The sequence below is a fragment of the Sapajus apella genome, unplaced genomic scaffold (assembly GCF_009761245.1).
Source record: "Sapajus apella isolate SASKATOON/1434 unplaced genomic scaffold, GSC_monkey_1.0 scaffold3, whole genome shotgun sequence".
NCBI lineage: Eukaryota > Metazoa > Chordata > Mammalia > Primates > Cebidae > Sapajus > Sapajus apella.
In genome coordinates, this window is record NW_022436943.1 from 109,488 (window position 1) to 117,600 (window position 8,113).

The 8,113-nt window shown below is 46.8% G+C and overlaps 1 pseudogene; it reads right to left on the reverse strand.

Moving 5' to 3' along the window:
* Positions 1-5,435: 5,435 nt before the first annotated feature.
* LOC116530017 lies at positions 5,436-7,819 on the reverse strand (annotated as a pseudogene).
* Positions 7,820-8,113: the final 294 nt, after the last annotated feature.

Consider the following 8,113-nt stretch of genomic DNA (forward strand, 5'->3'; position numbering starts at 1 on the left):
CTGAAGCCCACTTGGAAGCATTCTGCTGATAGGACTTCCCTTCCCACTCTCCACCAAGCACCACTGTAATCTAGTTTCTCATTTCTTCCTCTCCCCACAGGGGCCCATGAATGCGATCTTGTCAGAATGACCCAGAAATGTGGAAATCCATAGCTGGATTCTCACCTCCCTTTGCTTGCTGAGGGAGAGGTAGGAGCAGGGGAAATTGGGTCTATGGGAGAAAGGAGAGGCTTCAGGGAGCGGGAGTCACATCATTGAGTTCTAGATGAGGGGACCCACTGAGAATACAGCAGATGAAACAGCAGGGCCATTCCATGACACATTTCACCATCTCGTATTTGCTCTTTGAACTATGAAGCCATTCATACAAATATTTACTTTATAAAAACATGTACGTAAATACATAGTTCATAAAAATAACAAAACCTTTCTAAATTCTAATCCTTTTAGTCCATCACCTCTCTCCAGTACAACTGGGTGCCTTGTACCTGGGTGGTAACAATGAGGAAAGTCAAGGAAGGGAAAGTGAGGGGTGGTGGCCTCACAGAGGCTGCAGCATCCTCTCAAGGTGGCTGATAGCCAGCAGCTCTGGACAGTGGTTCCTTGACAAATAAGGATAGAGTTAGAAAAAAAAGAGCCAGAAACACCTCAAAGCAGGTATGAGAGCATCTTCCTATCACAAACAGATTAGAAGCTGACCCTTCAAGGGTAAGGAAGTTGGCTGATTCTCATGGCTCCTTCTTGGGATAACTGTTCAACACCTGGGCCAACATGCCAAACGTTGAACTCCTGTTGGATTTTACTTCATGGCTGGGATATTGTGTTTTTTCAACAGTTTGTATGTTTAAAAAATTATGATTAGTTGTTGATAGTGGAAAATCATGAGATTTCAATGGAAATAGAGATTTCTAACTTTTATAAACCTATGAATGTAAATACCAAGCCCAAATTCTAGAATGACAACACTCAGCCAGACACCAGTAGCCACGGTTGGTGTTGTTGGGGGGGATCACCCTTCACAGTCCCATCTGGCCCTTCTGACACGTGCACACCCTCAGCCCAGATGAAACATGGGAGGTGGGCCCCCTGCTCTGCACATAGCCCCTGCCCAGATGAAGTATGGGAGTGGGGAACTCTGCTCTGTGCATACTCCCTGGCCAGATGAAGCATGGGAGGGGGACCCACTGCCTCTGTGCATACCCCCTGACCAGATGAGGCATGGGAGGGAGCCCCCTGCTCTATGCATACCCCATGCCCAGATGAAGCATGGGAGGGGGTCCCCTGCTCTGTGCATACCCCCTGCCCAGCTGAGGCATGGGAGTGGGGCCCCTGCTCTGTCACCTGAGGGAAAAGAGAGTGTATCATGCCAACTGTCTCATTTTTTCATTTTGCTTTCTTTTTCTGTTTACTTCTGTGATTTAAGGGAAAGGACTTTGCAGTAGGACTAAATGGGAACTATGTCTGGCCTTCAGCTAAGACCACAGATTTCAAACACTGACTCCTAAAGAAAGACCCACAAACACACACACACACACACACACACACAGTTTACAATGTAATCTAATGCAACCTTTGAGTTGCTATATTGGCAAAATCAGTGAGAAATTGGGAATGCAATTTCCAAAACAATGAGCATGGGAGAGTCCAAGGGCTTTGCGGTCCCTCAAGTCACAAATTACTTATTTATTAACATGGGCAGAGAAAAAGAAAAAAAACTATTCCCTGGTATGATTCTCCTACATATTGCTTTTCTGTTTGAGGCAAGGTATTAGCAAGTTAAGTACGTAATCTAGAACAGACCTGTTTCATCTTACCAGATTTACTTTTCTCAGTACTTTGAGGCTATACATAGTAACAAATTGAAATAAAATTGTATGACACATGTCCCCATGAACTGCAGAATACAAACTGTACAAATCCACAGTTTACATTCCATGGCTATAACATATTTACAAAAATATGTATGCTTTTTTAAATCTATAAACAGATTTTTAAAAAGTATCTTCATAGAGTATTTCCTAAACTTTTTGTTTCAAATGGTTTCAAAGGGACATTTTTCTTCTGTCCCCACTTCTTTGGTTAATATGTGCAATGAATTGCATTTTTATTGTGTTGCTCTTTTCAGTGACATCACATAGAAGTAAGTACATAAGTAAATCATTGTTATTTGATGAATTCTATATAATAAAAACAAGCATGTATATGCTGATATTTTTATTTTCTAGCCAATTGGGGACTTTCCTTAACTATTTCACTCTCACAATCTAGAAGCTCAGCAAACAAATTCAGAAAGGGGATTTGGTAGGGTGGATGACCCGAGACTAAGGGGTTAACCTAGTTCTATTTTACAGTCAAGGGTCACCGTACATATGCTGCTAGCATATGGCATAATTAGAAACAAAAAGCAGGCAGGCCAACCTCTAATAAAGGTGACTCAGGTACATGCTAAAGAGACACCCAGCAAAATCACCTGCCCACTGTGTCATCCCTAGTCCCTGTCCCCAGCCCGAGCACCAGACCCTTCATTTCACTTTCTGCTTTTCCAGAAACAGCAACTTTCAGAGTCAGAGCACTGAATTTTAATCCAGATCTAGCACCTGTTCTATGACTTGGCCTATTTTTCCAGTCTAGTTTTGCTGTCTATTCAATGAGGATAAAAATAGTAATGCTGAAAAATTTTTGTAATAGTCTATTTGTTCACTCAACAGATACTGAATTCTTACTGAGTGCCAAGGACTGTTCAGGTGCTGGAAATACAGCAATGGGGAAAAAACTAAGTTCTTGTGCCGCTGTTCCTTATTTTTCTAGAGAAGAGATCATAGTAACATAACATAATGTAATGTTGTACACGAAATGTAATAAGGTAGAGACAACCAATAGGAAGAAAAAGATAAAGGAGAGGGAAAGAATAGAGATTGGCAAACAGGTGATTTTTAGAGAAGATGATTGTTCAAAGACAAAAGTGCATGTATGAGATGAGGATGCCAGGAGCTCAGCTGTGAGCCTGATGCTGAGGAGGCTTGCTGTATGGAAAGTAATTCTATGTGTGGCTGACCATATTGTTAAAAGGAAAAGCCTCACTAAGTTACAAGGACTTAGAAGGACTCAAACTTCACTGAAGCTTCAAAAAAGTCACACAATAAGGACAAGTTCACTATTTTATAGCTATAGTTCAAATACATAATAGAAAATGCTGGTGCTAATTCTCAATTACAAGGATATAGAGCCAACCTAAGTGTCCATCAACCAAAGAGTCAATAAAGAAAATGTGGTATATATACACCACAGAGTACTACACAGCCACAAAATAAAATGTTATAATGTCTTTTGTAGCAACTTGAATGGAGCTGGAAGCCATTATTCCAAGTAAGGTAACTCAGGAATGGCAAGCCAAGTATCATATGTTCTCACTTGTAAGCAGGAGCTAAGGTATGAGGATGCAAAGGCATACGAATGATGTATTGGACTTTAGGGACTCAGGGAGGAAGGCTGGAAGAGGATTGAGGGAAGGATAAAAGACCACAGATTGAGAACAGTGTACACTACTTGGGTGATTGCTGCACTAAAATATCAGAAATCACCATCAAAGAACTTACCCATGTGACCAAAAACCACCTGTACAATTTAAATTTAAATTTTAAAAAAATCCTTCAAATCTAGAAAACAAGAAAAATGCTTGTGCTAGCTAAGACCAAAACCTTAAAACTAAGGACAAAACTGGAATACACTCATCTTAGAAAAGCTTAAAACAAAATTCCACATAATGAAAGTGATGTGCCAGGAATTACAAGGATCCCACCCTCTTTTTTTTTTTTTTTTTCCATAAAATATGTTCTATTAGGTCAAACTACATACTATAAAGGTCCCACCCTTTTTTTTTTGCCATAAAAGTATTAGACAAAACTACCCACTATAAAAATGCTTTCAAATGTAGCAGGAGGAGATGTAAAGACTCAAAGAAGTACAAAGAAGTAACAAGTATCCTTGCAAGGTCATCTCAGGGTGTGCACCTGGGCTGGGCTGGGCAAGGACACCCCTCAGAAAATGAGAGCCACTGAGGAGGGCTGTCAGAGAGGCCCCTTTTCCTGCCCCAAGAACAGCTTGGGGGAGTCTGGGGGACCTCTCCCACCTCTTCTGCTTCCAGAAGCCACTTCTTTCAAGATGAGGCACTCCTTGCCAGTTCTCATTTGCCCCTAATGGCCCATTGTCAACACTCAAAAACAGAGAGGAGCATCACCTGTTTTCCCTGACACATCTGAGGCTAGTGGGTATGTCCAGGGGAACTGGGGTGGAACATGTACATCTGCCCACCTCCAGGCTGTGCTTGCTTTATCTTGTCTGTGTGATATGGGGGGGGTTGGAATTACCAAGAGGTCATCACATAGGCCATGGACAAGTTCTACAAGAGCCAGGTAGAAGAGCACTGTCCTGGCATGCTGCCCAGCACCCAGCTCACATACACATCTCTTATTTGACAGCTTCCCTGAAGCAGGCCTTGAAGTCCAGACTCCCTGACAAGCCTTGGGAGGAGACTCTGCCAGGCTAGGGTCCCGGGCTAAAGGACCCATCCCCAAGGGTGCCACCCTCACCAGTCTCATCCTGACAATCTTGGATTATTTTTGCCCTGGAGTTTTGGAGTGGGAGTCAGGCAGACAGGAGACAGTGCCCATTAGCCAACTTTCCAGAGAACATCAGCCCTCCAGACTGGGGCAAGTCAGACCTCCACTAGGTCATTATCACTGGTTGCCAGCTGAGGGAAACAGCACTTGTGAGCACCTGCCTGTCTCCCCAGGTCCTGTTCAGAAACCCCATCTGTGCCTTTAGACCGAGACTACCCCAAGCACACAGGCCAGCAATTTTATCTACAGCCTTCACGACCGAATCCCCTTATTTATGAGGTTCACTGCATGTGAGTATATGGTGGGCTCAGTTCCTACCTACTAGCTCCTGCCACATACCCATGCCCACCTCGTTAAGAGAGTGAGGCCACACAGACACACCCAGGCCATTATAGTAAGGGGGTAGCTGGGGCCTGCTTGCCTACCCTTCATTGCTGGTTCAGGGCCAACTGTCCAACCACATTCCTACCTTGAGATGATACACTGGGGACATTATACACCAGGGTCACTGACCACTTATAAAATTCCACAAACAGGCCCAGCTTGTCTCCTGGAAGTTTGGTAAACAGGATAAACCAAGGCTTACCTTCAGAAACAGGTTTCCCACCAAGTAGCTGCCCAAGGCCCAAGCCAGCCCCAAGTTTGAGTGAAGCCTGCCTGCCATGTCCACAGACCATGCCGACCCCTCCAGGAGCCACTGGACTGCTTGTTCCTGGGATGTGACAAGCCCAAGACAGCTGCAGCCTTTCAGGACCATTATGCCCATCTGGAAGCAGTACCCAGGGGCCTATAGAAAGAAATGGAGGTAAAACCAAGTGCCATAAAAATACTTTATTAGGCCAAACTACACACTATAAAAATGCTTTAAAATGTAGCAGGAGGCGATGTAAAGACTCAAAGAGGTACAAAGAAGTAACAATGGCTATCAGAATACACTAAAGAATCCACACTGCTTCTCCCTTTACCTGGAAAAGGAAGCTTCTAGGCTACCTCCTCCTCAGCACACTCCTCGAACTCCTCCTTCTCAGCTGTGGCATCTTGGTATTACTGATATTCTGACACCAGGTTGTTAAGATTGCTCTTGGCCTCGGTGAACTCCATCTCGTTCATGCCCTCGCTCGTGTACCAGTGCAGGAAGGCCTTGCGCCTGAACATAGCTGTAAAACTGTTCGGCATCGCATTTGAAGAGCTCCTGGACGGCTGTGTTGTTACTGATGAAGGTGGCCAACATTTTTAGCCCCCAGGGTGGGATGTCACAGACGGCTCTTTTCACGTTGTGAGGGAGCCACTCAGCAAAGTAGCTGCTGTTCTTGTTCTGGATATTGAGCATTTGCTCATTCACCTCCCTCATGGACATGTGACCTCTGAAAATGGCAGCCACAGTTAGGTAGCTGCCATGTGGGGGGGTCACGGGTGGCCATCATATTCTTAGCATCGAACAGCTGATGAGTGAGCTCAGCCACGGTCAGTTCCCAGTACTGCTGGCTGGTCAGTGAGGCAAAGCCAGGCATAAAGAAGTGCAGCCCAGGAAACTCAATCATGTTCACAGGCAGCTTTGGCAGGTTGGCATTCAGCTGGCCCGGGAAGTGCAAGCACATGGTGACGCCACTCATGGTAGCAGACGCCAGGTGATTCAGGTCACCGTAGGTGGGTGTGGTCAGTTTTAACATTCTGGAACAGATGTTATGGAGCGCTTCATTATCGATGCAGAACGTCTCATCTGCATTTTCTATGAGCTGGTTGATGGAAAGGGTGGCATTGTAGGGCTCCACCATGGTGTCTGACACCCTGGGTGAGGGCAGGACACTGAATGTGTTTATGATCCTGTCTGGGTACTCCTCCCGAATTTCACCCATGAGAAGTGTACCCATCCCAGACCCAGTCCCCCCACCCAGGGAGTGGGTCAGCTGGAAACCCTGCAGGCAATCACAGCTCGCAGCCTCTCTTCTCACAACATCCATCACCGACTCCATCAGCTCCTCGCCTTACGTGTAGTACCCATTGTCCCAGCTGTTACTGGCCCCACACTGACCTGTAAAGTAGTACAGCCAGTGACTGTACTACCATCATGACTATGATATGATGGCCTGGTAAATGGCGGTCACCACCACAATGCAAAAAGGGCCAAGTGTCACATGTGAGGTGAAAGCACCATTCACCCTGCATTGGAGCAAATAAAACCCCTTCCCTCTAAGTTACAGGAAAGCAGCCTTGCTTGGTAGACTCTAGATCAGGAGCAAATCCTGAGACAGCCAACAACAGACTCCCTGCAGGTGGCTCCTGCCCATTCCCAGGCAATGGAAAGGCTGTAGTCATGGCCCCAAATCAGCTCCTTGCAGGGAGATTACATCAGCTCCTCAAGTTGAGGAGAGAGCTGGGCCTTCCTCCCCCAAAGCCCGTTTAGGGACGGGAGACTGAGTGACTCAGAGGATGGGAGGGTGTTCAGGGGCCGCGGTTCCACAGTTCCCACAGAGATGACCTTGAGGCGCTCATTGACTTTGAACTGCCCTGGCTAAGGAGCCGCAGCCCAGTCTTCATCCATGGCTCACCAAAGATGAAATTGTCTGGCCTGAAGATCTGCCCGAAGGGCCCCGAGCGCATGGAGTCCATGGTGCCCGGCTCCAAATCCACAAGCACAGCACAAGCCATGTACCTGCCACCTGAAGGGAATGGGAAGGCATCGGTAAGGAGAGGCTGGCATTCCCAGGAGAGCTATTCGGGCAAGACTGGAGTCTCACCACTGGCCTCATAGTACACATTGATGCACTCCAGCTGCAGGTCACTGTCCCCACAGTAGGTGCCAGTGGAGTCGATGCCATGTTCATCAGATATCACCTCCCAGAACTGCGAGAGATGCGAGAGGCCAGACAGGCCAGGGCTGAGTCACAGAGCTCAGGGAGTTGGAGTTGCTCCAGTCCCTCTCCCACTTCCATCCCCACCCTCAGGCTGCTCAGTCCCTTGAGGTTTGACCTGGCAGTCTTGCCAGCCACCCAGCTCCACTGCATCCTGGGCAGGGAGCTCAGGGACCACAATGCAGAGGCACCGCGCCTTCCACTGCCAACATCTTCACCGGCCACCCCACAGACCCTAGCTGTGCCCTTAGATTAGACGCCTGGCTGCCAACCTTTGCACCGATATGGTTCCTGCAGTGTCCGGTTTGGATGAGCATGAACTCCCTCATGGACAAGTCTGGACTATGGGCAGCAGAAGAAACGTGAAAAGGAGAAGCAGTCACACAATGATTCAGCCTGCAGTCCGCCAATGCTTAAGTAGCCCCACGCCCACCTCCCGCAGCCTTGGATTGGGCTCCCAGAATAAAAAACAGCTTTACTTTTCCACAGGTGTACCCACCTGTGAATCCCTTGGAGTTTAACATCTATTGGAGAGATCAGGTGGCCTTGCTGCGGTCCTTTCCACATTGGGGAAGGCTAGTCAACGAGAGAACTTCTTCCCGTGTCTTCAGTAAGACCAAATCCCTAGCTGAGCTGAAACTG